This window comes from Lytechinus pictus, chromosome 7 (assembly GCF_037042905.1).
Source record: "Lytechinus pictus isolate F3 Inbred chromosome 7, Lp3.0, whole genome shotgun sequence".
NCBI classification, from domain to species: Eukaryota; Metazoa; Echinodermata; class Echinoidea; order Temnopleuroida; family Toxopneustidae; genus Lytechinus; species Lytechinus pictus.
Window position 1 is genome coordinate 5,207,751 of NC_087251.1, and position 12,953 is coordinate 5,220,703.

Genomic DNA, 12,953 nt, shown 5'->3' on the forward strand with positions numbered 1-12,953 from the left:
TCTTTCTTCCATCTGGTAGAGCTGCATGAGGTTCACCAAACTTGTACACAACATTTTGAAATCATGTCTAGAGGATTATTTATGCAAAGTTTATTCATAAATCACAAAAAATGTTTTTTTCTTCATTTATTGATCAATTTCAATTTTGTTTGCTTTATATGATAGCTTGAGGTGGAGATACAAAATTTCAATACAGACTTTTGAAACTCATTAAATATGCTAATTTATTCATATATTTTCAAAACTCACAAAAAATACTTATTTATTTCTTGATTTTGATTATTTTTATGAGGTTCACCAAGGTTCTACACAGAGTTTAGAAATTTTGACTAGAAAATTATTATGCTCAATTTATATGAAATTTATTCATAGATCACAAAGAAATGCATCTATGTCATTTCTTCATCAATTTCAATTCTATATCCTCAATTTATGTCACCAATGTAATTCACTTCAGTGTCAACTGGACTGAAATTAAAATTGTGTTAAATTTTGTTGCGAGATGCTGGATGAGCTCTACATCATTGATGTGCTAGTTATTTCTCTTTAATAGTTTCATTATTTTTGGGCTGATTTTCTTTGTTTAAAACTTAAAACAAATTAACATTGAATTTCAAAATACAATATGCCTTTAAAACTTGATTAAATAACAAATACAATAATTTAATTCCGAAAGGCCTACTACAGGCAGAGCTGCTCTTACGGAATATCCCAGCTGTTGTTTATGGTCTAACTCTCGGGCTTGGCCTGCAGAGGAGAAATGTTACATCAGAGGGATTATCAGGCAATTCAGGGTTGATAACGCTTGGGAATGAAATATCTTGGTTCCTCTGAGGATTTTGTTATCGGGGTATACGACAGCAGCAAAGCCCTGAGCTAGTGCGGTCCCCCTCCAACGAGGGTTTGACGTAATGGGAAAAACTTTATGCATCTGTTTTGTACTCACTGCATACGTGTTTCGTATGCTCTATCTATCGAGCATCTGTCCACTGTGATTTCATCCGCTCGAAATGTTTTGAGTTGCACAAAACTTATTCAACAGATGAATTTTCCACCGTGAACAATGTAAATCTGCAACATATACGAGCGACAAACTTCTAATGTTGGTTATTATCCATTAAACGTTTGCTGTATCCTCTCTGCACCCTCTTTGCATCCTCGCGACTCACATCCACTGCAGCTGAACAACGGAAAGAGGGAGGAAAGATAAGGTACATTCAACATTTATAAATCATTAATAGCACAGAAATAGAAAGGATGTAAGCGTATGCTTCTCGTATATAAAGTATTCAATCTCACAGTAACCCCTTCTGGGCTGTCATCTACTTCCATTCATCTGCTAGGTTTCCGATGAACATCCATTTATCATCCGCGCTACACACTGCCCACGTCCGTTCTTTTCCGTTATGTTTTGAACAATTTTGTCCATTTCTGGAGCGGATGAAAAGGGATGGAGTCACTCCAAAAATATTGCTTGTCCGCTGTGTCCGTTATGAATACGTTTTGCGTCTATCGGTCAGTGGGATGAGGCCTTTAAGAATTATGTTGTGCTTTATGTAATGTAGTTTCTGTGCAGTCTGCATAAAGAGTAGGCCTACTTATATTTATCAGCAATGTGCAAGGGGATGTTTTATAGTAAATGATAATGATTACCCACAATAATGATTAAATTCTATGTTTTTCTAATGCCCGATAATCATACAGTGCTCGATAGAAGGAGTGGATTAGCACTTTGAATAACAATACATGACGGATGTCTATGTGTGTAGTGGTGCTATTCCGGATGTAATTAATTCATCCTTGATTTTCCACATTGAAGCATTGTACAAACACAAAAAGTATCTTACTCTGATAACCCTTATTAAAAGTCATTGTAAGAGGCCCTTGGATGTCTTCCAAAATGGTCTTTGCTTTTCCATGAGTAAGTAAATATTGTGTAGTACTCATGTATGTAGTGATTGGATTGAATTTGGTGGATTCACAGTATGGTGCACCATCTATTGGTTGCAGTGAATACGCCAAATTTCTAACTTTGGGGTCGACATTGCGTGCAGGCATGGGCAGTGCACAGTGCGAGTGCTTCAAAAATGAAAACCATACGGCAAGCATTCACCAAAAACGGTCTAAATTTCGCAAAGATATATGGGGAAAAATATCCTACCTCCTGGACCCGAGTAAACAGAAAATCCGGTCGAGCCGCATCAGTGAATAATCGCATGCATGCATTCACTCTTATTACCAGCACGCGCACAGATGCTGACATTTTCTCATGATGCATTGCGAATTTCGGCCTATTCGCTGCAACCGATAGATGGCGCAACGTATTGTGAATTCACTTACTAAGCATCACTTACATAATACATATTGTTTATTTTTCCAATGATTACATGTATATAATTATAGTGAACATCTGTAACATCTCATATTAATTGTTGTTGGGGGAACAAGTTTAACATTATCATTATAACTTTATGGAAAGAAATGAAAAATGAGAATATGAAAGCTAAAAATAAGCAATCAGAAACAATTTTGATAAGCTTGTTTATAAAAATGAAATACAAGAAAGGGAATCAGAAATGGTTCAGTAGTTCTACTCACTTTGTACAGGGTTACAATTGAAAAAAAAAACACTTAAAAAAAAACTTAATTTCCTAAATGTATATCAGTTGAATCAATATTGTGTAGCATTAATGGTTTTTAAACATAAACAAAATAAAGTGCCGTATAATCTTGCCTCTAGGATCAAAGGTAAAATATTGATGCACAGTTATAACACTATAAATCCTGAAAATTATTATGTTGAAGAATGTAAAATGCAGCATCTTCCTTTTCTTTTAAATTCAAAGGACCTTGCATTTGGAATTCTCTTCCCCGTAACATCAAACAGATCTCATATTTAAATTCCTTTAAATCCAAGTTGAAAAACTTTCTTTTCAACTATCCAACATCTTAATTTAATTTATCCCATCATATTTCCTAATTATTATATGTTTATTTTATCAGTACAAGTCTTGAATTTTATATTTTACTGTCCATAGGCACTGCCTCGACAGAACATTTGCTTTGTTCTTTTGCAGCTTCCCATTTCATGTTCATTTTTATGCATGTACTGTAATTATCCTTATACAATCTTTGCCTTTTTTTAATCTTACTTGCATCTTACTATGTATCTTTGTTTCTTTGTTTCTTTATGTATTTTTGATGTTTTTTATATGCTCAATGTATTTTAATGGACTTGAATAAATAAATGAATGAATGAAATGCCAATATCCAGTTTTAAAAGCATAGAGAATTTACATCAGTTAACCGTTCATTCTATTGCAAGGAGAGAATTGTAGATCTTACAGAGATGCCACATCTTCCACTGACAAATCTTAATTTTGTGTTCTAACTAAGGATGTTCTTACCTGCTTTGTCTAAAAAAATGTTATTTAGGATGCTACCACAATTAGAAATACCAGGGCCCGCTGCATAAAAGTTGCTATTAATTTTATTATGAAATATAATTATAGCCATCCAATTCTCACTCCCATTGTAATGCTGATCACTTTCCAATTAGACTCAAGGACTCCATGCAAGTTACCATTGCATGGCAAAGTTACCATAGTGGTTGCCCCGGGAACCTCGACACGACGTCTTTAGACAGTGGTAACTTTAATGCAATGGGGCCCAGGTTGCCACTGTGATAGCACATTAGTTGTTACACATGGGTCTCTGAAAGAGAATATCAACAAAGTTATGTGTCCTTTACCAACTTTTTTCATCCAGGTTATGGGGATATTAATGTGAAAGCAATTTTTGATGAGAGGAAAAAAGGATTGCACATCTTTTATCATAGGAACATGATATATGCTTTTCACACTGCATTTCCTTAACCCATTACTATCTTTTTTGGTTTCACAATGTCTTTCTTAATCCCATACTATTTGCTTAGCCGGAGTTAACGCCCTTAACCACGGACTATCACACAGCTCATGAATATTGATGATTTTGCCACACAGAGCGTGATTAACGTGCAATTTCGATTTCTCTCATTGGCTAGTGCTTAGCCCCACTGTTCCTTAGCCTGGTTGGTTTCACGCTGCAGTTCTTAGCACCGCAAGTTGTGTGAAACCGAAGTGGGCTAAGCTTAACCCCGGGAAATTGGTGGGGCTAAGGCCCTCCCCCTTAGCCCTAGGGTTAAGGAAAATTTATGTAGTGTGAAAAGCATATGAGTCTGTACCAGAACCTATTTGGTTTAGTCAGGTGTGAATGCATTGCATATAAATTAGTTAATTATCACATATTTTCAGGCCTAAACACTTTCTCATAATTTATGGCATTTATTGCTGATCAGGAAGATGTGAATGTGCCTTGTGAGCAAGAGGTTTCTTGTCCATTTTATTGCTTTTATTTCAACTCTACCTTCTTTCAGGTAAAAGGTTTATGTCACAAGGGATTTGAATGAAAGCACACATCTTGTGCCAGTTAATCACTGAGCCAGTAAAAAGCATGGATTGTTGGGTAGTCATTAGTGCTTTGATCCATTGGGATTGATCAAGATGCTCTGGCTTCTGCCTAACATGGCTTGCTTTCTAATCGCCATTGTTGTAAGTGAATCTAGTTAATTAGTTTAAGATACGATATAATCTTTGCTAAACTATCCTGGGGGTTGAAGTTCTGGATCTGAGTGCACTTTACTGTTTCCTAGGTCAATTTGTAAAGCTTGTTCACGGTGCAACATGAATCAGAAACATTTTGTCTATGCATTATGATACAACGTAAAGAGTTGCAGAGACATATTTAGGGAGTCTTACTTTGCAAGAAAAAAAAATTGTGGACCAATCCCATTTAGCTCACAACTAATTTTGTTAAAACGTTGCAGGAATAGGTTCATGATATCATAGCCAGTATGCATGAGAGAGCTGATGTAATACACCTTATAATGTATATGTATGTCTATTATCTTTAGAGAGAGAGAGAGAGAGAGAGCTTCCTTCGATGCAAGAACTTCCTTAACACCACACTTAGCACATTGCATGCACACAAAAATGCCCTTAGCAGCACACATAATACATGTACTAGCAGAGCCCGTGGAAATTCCACGGGTTTTGGGGGTGTGATTAAGTTAAATAGAATTTGTTGTAGATTGACATGTTTATTCAAGATAGGGAAAGAAATAAACATTTGAATTTTTTAAGAGTTGTGGTTTGAAAGGAATGTGAAAGTTAGGTTTTTATTTGAAGTCGTAATTTGTTTTGAAAAATATATGATTGATTAAAGGTAATAGTGAGAGAGTAAAAAGTGATAGAGTATAGGATTATGGTTAATATAAGAAATACAGATAAGAGAATTAAAATGCTATTGAAGTCGGACGAATATGATATTTAGTTAAAGTAGCGTTTAAAAATATTGCCCCTAATTTTAACTATAAAAAGGGAAGTTTAAAAAGTATTTGGTTTTGGAGGATTTACATTAACCCTTTTATTTACTTGTTCAACGTATTTCATTGCTTTAGCTGATATTCATTTTATCGCCCCCGCTTTTTATTTATTTATTTTTTTACTCTTTTTTATTTCTATTGGTCCAAAAAAGTAAAGTAGGAAGAAAACATTTTAAAATGACGCAAGTTTATTTATTTTTATTTTATTTTTTATTTTTTGTCCCCTTTATCACTAAAAAAAAAGGATTAAAGAAAGAAAATAATAAGGAAATACAAAGGAAAGGAAGGACGAAAGAAAAGAAAGAAGTGAAAGGTAAAGAAAGGATAAATAAAAGGGAAAAAAGAAAGAACAAAGTGAAAGGAGTCAAAGGGAGAAATGTAAAATAAAAAGAAAAAAAGTATGAAAGCAATGGGGAAAAAACGAAGAAGCCGTAGTTGCGATATGGACTGAAGTTAGCGATCATAATGATGTGAACTTGCCGCGCGGACACACAGGCAGCGCAAACTGCCCCATCCTTCGCGAGGCAGGTTCACTTTAGGGCCGTCTGCACCATCCCGAGTTTTCAAATTAGCGCGCTATTTCTGATCCGGCAAATTATCCCGATCTGAAAAATCTCGAGATAGTTTGCAGTGGAGACGCAATTATCGCGCTAGTTCGTAGGATTAATCTCGAGATTGCAATCCCAAGTCAACTCGGGTTTATTTGCGAAATAGCGCGCTATTTTACGAATTATCCCGCTGGTGCAGACGCACTCGAGATTGGACTCGGGGTAATTTATTCATGACGTCAGTCCATAATGCAATTCGCGTTCCACTTCCGCCTTGGTCAAAACATAAACACGTGCGAAAGTCAACTTTATACATGCGAATAGATTTATCGCGAATATTAATAGCGTTCATCAATTGCCTAATCAGCAACGATGGTGTCCCACCAGTGAATGGATTTTGGGAGAGACCAGACCGAAGGGGGAGGCGCTCATCGACGATGGTCATATTCAATAACAACACTGACAGCAGTGTCGTCTTATTCCTTCGCAAAATGTGAGCAAATAGCATTTCTTTCCCCCTTCTCTCCCCCTCTCTCTCTCTCTGTCGTTGCCTCCTACTCCGCCATCATATTTAACGAAGAATACATCACTTCTTCACTCGCTGAGCTGAGAGGATTGTTGCATAACACTGGTCGAATTCGGCGAAAGTGCTAGTGAAAGGAGTACATTGCTTGCATATCGCGGGAAGTTATTCAAAAGCGCGGGCCGTTGAAACTCCAAGATCCGAAAGTGCGCATGCTCGGAATATCGGGTTTGTTGCCTCGCTCGAGCAGGAATCGCTGTCTTGCGATGGTGCAGACGGGGTTTCTTGAATCTCGAGATTAATCGCGAAGTGGGCCGATCGGGCTAAAATCTCGAGATTGAGCAAACTCGGGATGGTGCAGCACCGCCTATAGAATAAAATAAAATTATATTGTGCCAAAATTAATTGGCGAAAATTGCCCAGTGCGAAAATGCATTTCAGTTGTGACAGAATGCCAAAATCTCATTTCACGTTCACTTTAAATTCTACACATGATTCAAATCAAAGATCTCGCCATGTTTTATATATTTGTCCTTTTAAACGGTATTCGAATGTGGTTACGCCTTGTTTTTGTTTTCCACAGTAATTATTGCATGTATGAACAGAAGTGAAATATTTGTTGTGAAGCACTGTGTGAATGTTGTGTGATCATGGAGCTATGGTGTGATGGTATTCTAATTAATTCATCATTTTTGTTATGTGACTGTAAACCTGGTGGATGTGAGGGAGTGGCCTGGATGAAAGGAAAGTGAACATGTGTCCAATTACTGATTTGCATATGTGCATTCCCTACATTCCATGCAAAGAGTAAAGGAGAAGTCCACCCCACCAAAAAAATTAATTTGAATTTAAGGAAAAATAAAGTATTGCAGAAAATTTCATAAAAACTATGATTCAAAAGTTAAAAAATTACTATTTTGACATTGAGAAATTTGCCTAATTAAATTACAAAACAATTATATGCTCATCTTGGTCAATGTGCAAATTACAGAACCGATTATGTCACACACACACTCTAATTTCTTGTGTATTTTTTTTGTTTGATACATGTACATGACATGTATATTTCATTTTAATTTATTTATTTTCTTCAACAAATTTTGAGAGGGATTTTAATTCCTCCATTAACATTCGTAGTTTCCATGAATGTAATATATTGTGATTCGATGAGTTTTTATATCAAATTTGCTAAAATTGATATAATAAAATGCAACCAAAATTTAGAAAGTAATGTGATGTGAGTGACATAATCAACTCTATTTGCATACCATTGTTTTGTGTATATAACTGTTTTGTGTTAAAAAAGGGAAATTACTCTATTAATTCAAAGATTTTTTGTTGATGTGCACTTGACCTTTAACGCACTTCCCTTCCCACCCCTGCCCAAATAAGTGTAATCAAGAACTTGAAAATCAAAAGTGATTAAGAAGAAGTAAGATTTAATCATAGTTATTAATAGCTCCATGATTTAATAATACAGGCCTAAATAGAAATTCACATGAAAGTAAAAAGAGAATAAAGCTGGGTAGGAACGGGGAAGGAATATGATTTAAAGAAAAAGCAAAAAAAAATCCACATCACCCCCCGAAATTTTTTTTTTTTAAATACACGTTTCGGCGGATTCGATCCAGGGTCCCTGTACACGTCAAAACATTGTGCTTACGTAAGTCGCCACAGATCGCTTTCAAACTATTGTCGGGTTTTTAATGCTATATCAAATGTTGTAAGTCTGTGCGCCGCTGTTGACCAATCAGAACGCGGCGTTCGGAGCGAGACGACCCACGTGACGCGTCTGTCGTCTGCAACGGTCGAATGTTGGGCTACAACGCGCAAGTCTACGGGGATTTTTGGTGGAAGAATCGGACGACTATTTCGTCGTGCGAGGTCGTGATGGGCTTGGAGTGCGGCGAGTCCGTGAAGAGTGGCAGGCCTGACACGCGGTGCGATTTTGGAGCCTGGGCGTGGCGGATCCCGGGAGGAGATACGGTTCAATCGATCACCCCCCTCCGGGCTTAGAGTATTCATGTAATAGTTGGGCATTGGATAAGGGCATTTTTGGACCTATGTGGTGCACAAAAATGTTTCGCAAGAGAGTTCTTGCACCTGCATGATGAGTGTATGACATCTGCTCATCCAGTTGCATATATGATATTGGTTGTGTTGTGCCTATCACTTTTTATTTTCCAACCAAACAAATCTTCAAAATTTCATGCTTTTCTTACATCTAATTTTTGTGAAATCCTCAGATTTTATACGAGTTATTTTTTTATGATAATAAAGATGACAGAGGTTGAACAAGTTCTTCTTAAATTATGCACTATAGAATGATGGATACCACCACAAGACATTCTTTACACATCCAGGTGGGACAAGGAAATATGGCACCATGTCCGTGAGGCTTAGTTACAGATTTCTGTGAACTGTAAATGTATTCAATCAAGAGAATTGATCTAGCCAATTTACTTCAGTAAGGCTCCTTGCCAAACCCAACAGTATGTAAATCCTCATTGTAAATGAACTGATTGTATTTGTCATTAACCCTTCAGGTTCCAAAATCTTCATTCCCTATATGTTAAAAAGCAGGGTGTGCTTAACACTACCTTAGGCTAAAGTATGATTGGTGATTGGACTACTAGAAACTGAATAGGTGTCTAAAGCGTTGTGTGCATTTGCCGTTTGTATTTACATGTATTTGTATCATTTATTGCTGACCCTGTGAAACTATATTGTAAAAAAAAAATTATTGACCCCATTTTTACAACTTCTTCACACAATGAATGCTGCTTCAAATTAATAGTTATTGTAAATTCAGTGCTTATTGTACACTTCTGGATAACCTTTGTCACTTGCATTGAAAATCATATCAACCAACATTATTTATTTCTCTATGAGATATTGGTTGTCATGGTCATTCAATTTTCTTAAAGTTTATTTTAAGTTTTGGTAAATCCCCTCATGCATGTCATTATTCTATTTCATTACTAGATTATACTGATGCTTGCGCTTTAAAACAATTATGTGAAGAATATAAAATTAAAATAGGTTTTATTGGATAAAGTTTCTGATTTTACACAAAAATTTGATTTTTTCAGGTGCCTGATCAAATTAAAATATCTGCATTTTTTTGTCTGTTTTTATAAACACCAACACAAGAAATGGATTGGGCTGAGAATTTCAGGATATAATCCTTGTCAGTAGCTTTCTAGTGTACCATTACTAAACATAAAGAGTAAGTGCTCTAACTGCTATTTCAAATAAAAGTTTAATCATTACAGAGGGAGAGCTCTATATTTAAATTTAAATCCCAATTGGTGGTAAAATGCCATATTTAAATGGATGGTCCAGGCTGGAGATATTTATATCTAAATAAATAGAGTAAAATGCTGAAAATTTGATCAAAATCGGATAACAAATAACAAAGTTATTGAATTTTAAAGAATTTGCATTATTCTGGTTGAACAGTTCTAGGCATGTCTCATGAATATTCATTAGGTAGGCTGATGATGTCATATCCTCACTTGTTCTTTTGTATTTTATTATGTGAAATAAAGTTTATTCAAATTTTTTCTACCGAGAACTATAACAACTGGATTGACAACTGATTAAGTGCATTAGTTATTTATTACCCCAACTTATTTCATCATAATGGAGACACATCACTTACACATGTATGAAAAAATGAAACGATTATAATTTCATGTAATAACATTAGAAAAAGGAAAGTGGGGATGTGACATCATCAACCCACCTAATTAATATCCATGAAGACATGCCTAGAACTGTTCAACCAGAATAATGCAAATTCTTTAAAATTCAATAACTTTGTTATTTGTTATCCGATTTTGATCAAATTTTGAGCATTTTACTCTGTGAATTTTACTCTATTTATTTAGATATAAATATCTCCAGCCTGGACCATCCATTTAAATATGGCATTTTACCAACCATTGGGATTTAAATTTAAATATAAGTGTTTTCACAAAATGTTGGTAAACTTTAAAATTCAATAACTTTGTTATTTGTTATCCAATTTTTAATAAAATTTTCAGCATTTTGCTCTGTGAAAAATGCATTCAATGATGATTACGCTTTTGTGATATTGTAATATTTGATGATACTTTAGAAAATGTCATGATCAATTTGATGGAATTGTAAAGTTGGGCTTGAAAATTCCTTTAAAAGTTCCTCATTTAATTTTAGAAAATTTTATGTGATATTTTGGAAGCCATTCATAAGGCTTTGTATGATTTCTTCAAATATTGATGTGTGTGTGTGTATATATATGTATATTTGTACATATCTTCCTGGTGATGCTGGGATTGTATATGAACTTTTGTTGTAACGATGCAATTTTCATTAAATATCTGGAGTAAGTATGCAAGCTTCAAGGATTCAGTCTTTTATCAGTCATCATAATGAAGGTGGGAAAACTGTCAATTTCTCTGAAGCCATACAGTAGAATGTGTCGTATGAATTCCTCAAGAGATTCCTTGATTAATTTTCCAAGCCATACATTACTGCCTCCTTCAATATTTTTTATTCTTACAGTTTAGTGAAATTCATAACTCTCATCAACCAATTCACCACAAAATGGTGAACCAGACCAAGAAAGCAAAGTTTGATTCCGGTGCTGATTGGCATGTGGGTAGTGCCGGGTACAGAATATGTACATATTAATGACCTCATTCGCATATTGCTTCTGGTTGGTTGAAAAGGACCAAGGTGAACTTTACCCCCTTTTTATAGTTCGTTTTCGATGCTGGAGAGCGGCCCTCAGGTTTATATTTGTTTATAGTAAATAGTGGTAGTAAAATACGAGCTGTGATTGGCAAGATTGGTATCATGTGACCTCCCTTCAAAAAGTTATATTGTACCTCACTTTCGATTTTTGGAGGGTAAAACCTGTGATAATGAATGGGGAGAATAAAGATTAATGGCAAAAAAAAGCCCATTTAGCCAGTAAACCCTACGCGTCTACATTTACTGAGCGCATGCAATGCATTGAATCTTAATTTGTATTTGTCACTTTTTCCTGACACGTGCAAGGTACATTATGGACGGTACATTTTGGATGGTAAGTGTGCAAAGTTACAAACATTTGACATTCAGCCTCCCATTTTGCTCGCGTACAACAAGCTAAGTATGCGTTGTACAATTTACTATAATAATTAGTAAACGTTCTATCATACAATATTACTGGACTATATGAACTCCAAATATAATATCATGCCTCATGCAGGTTTATTTCACCTCAGACTTCGGCCTCGGTGAAATAAACCCCCACTCCGGATAATTTTATATTTGTTGTATATATAATCCAGTATGTTGTACAATACACTATTCATATAATATACTATAGCAAGCATGAAATTTCTTTTTTTTTTCATAGTGGCATTTAATTCATTTTATCAACTATTTCTTTCGTTAGCTGGTCAACAAATTTTTGATAAAGAAACTCACACTGTACTCAGGCTTACTCTTCCATCTTCGCTCATCTATGATAGATTAATAATAATATTATAGAGTGAATTTTCCTCAACTATAGCATTATTTACTGTTTGGCTGGTTGTTTATTTTCATATTGACAAGTAATGACATTTGTTTATTGCACAATCAATTTGTTTGTAGTGAATTTCTTGTGGTTTCATAGTAAAAATCAAGGAATGATTTAATCTTTTCTTGAAAACTTATAGAAAAAAATTAATGTCGAGTTGATTTAACACAAAATTTAAGAGAAAGTGCGCATAGATTCCAAGAAATGTCAAAGAATAGAATTGCATGTTTAAAATATAGATTTTAGGTAATACCAGCTTAGGGTATCATAATTGCATATACATGTATGGTCTTATCCTTAGAAAAGTGCTTGGTGGATTGGTGCTTGGTGGGGGCATACAACAGATATTTCTGGTGAATTATTATTTCTGTTTGGTTACTTTTTAATTGCTGAGCAACAATTATAAATGTGTATTGCTCTTGATGAGAATTGATCCTCTTTAATATATAAATTTGCTGTGCTCTAGAAGGAATGATTTGTATTCATGGCTTTGCCTACACATAAAGTAAAATGGTTTATCTCAGTTTATGTGGGTGTTTTCTCATGCATTTCATTTTCTTTCTGAAATATATTTATATATTGTGCAAATGACAGTGAAAGTTTTTGTACATTTTCATAATCCTCTTTGAAATAGAAAGCACTAATCCTCCTTGATGGCATAGCCAAATAGCAATTGAGCTGGGGTAGTGATATCCAAAGCCAATCGAAAGTGCTTCACGGATTTTTACTTTCTTGTTTGTTTAGGTTTTGATTTTCTTTCTTATAGGAGTTCATAAAATTGCATCAAAAGTCTGTCTAGAGCTGGGTTCAATAATGTGAGTTACTGGAGAATCATCTTAAATCCCAATATGTGTAGTGACTACTGAATACTTTTCCAATCTTTGATTCTATGTAAAAATTTGAATT

General features: G+C 35.0%; 1 protein-coding gene across 1 annotated transcript in view; it reads left to right on the plus strand.

Annotated features, from left to right (window-relative positions):
• The first annotated feature begins 4,427 nt into the window (after nt 1-4,427).
• Nucleotides 4,428-12,953, plus strand: part of LOC129265103 (tyramine receptor Ser-2-like) — a 33,465-nt gene continuing 24,939 nt past the window's right edge. The window contains exon 1 of the mRNA XM_064101735.1: nt 4,428-4,589. The gene's annotated coding sequence lies outside the window, so the exon portion shown is untranslated. The remainder of the gene's footprint in view (nt 4,590-12,953) is intronic.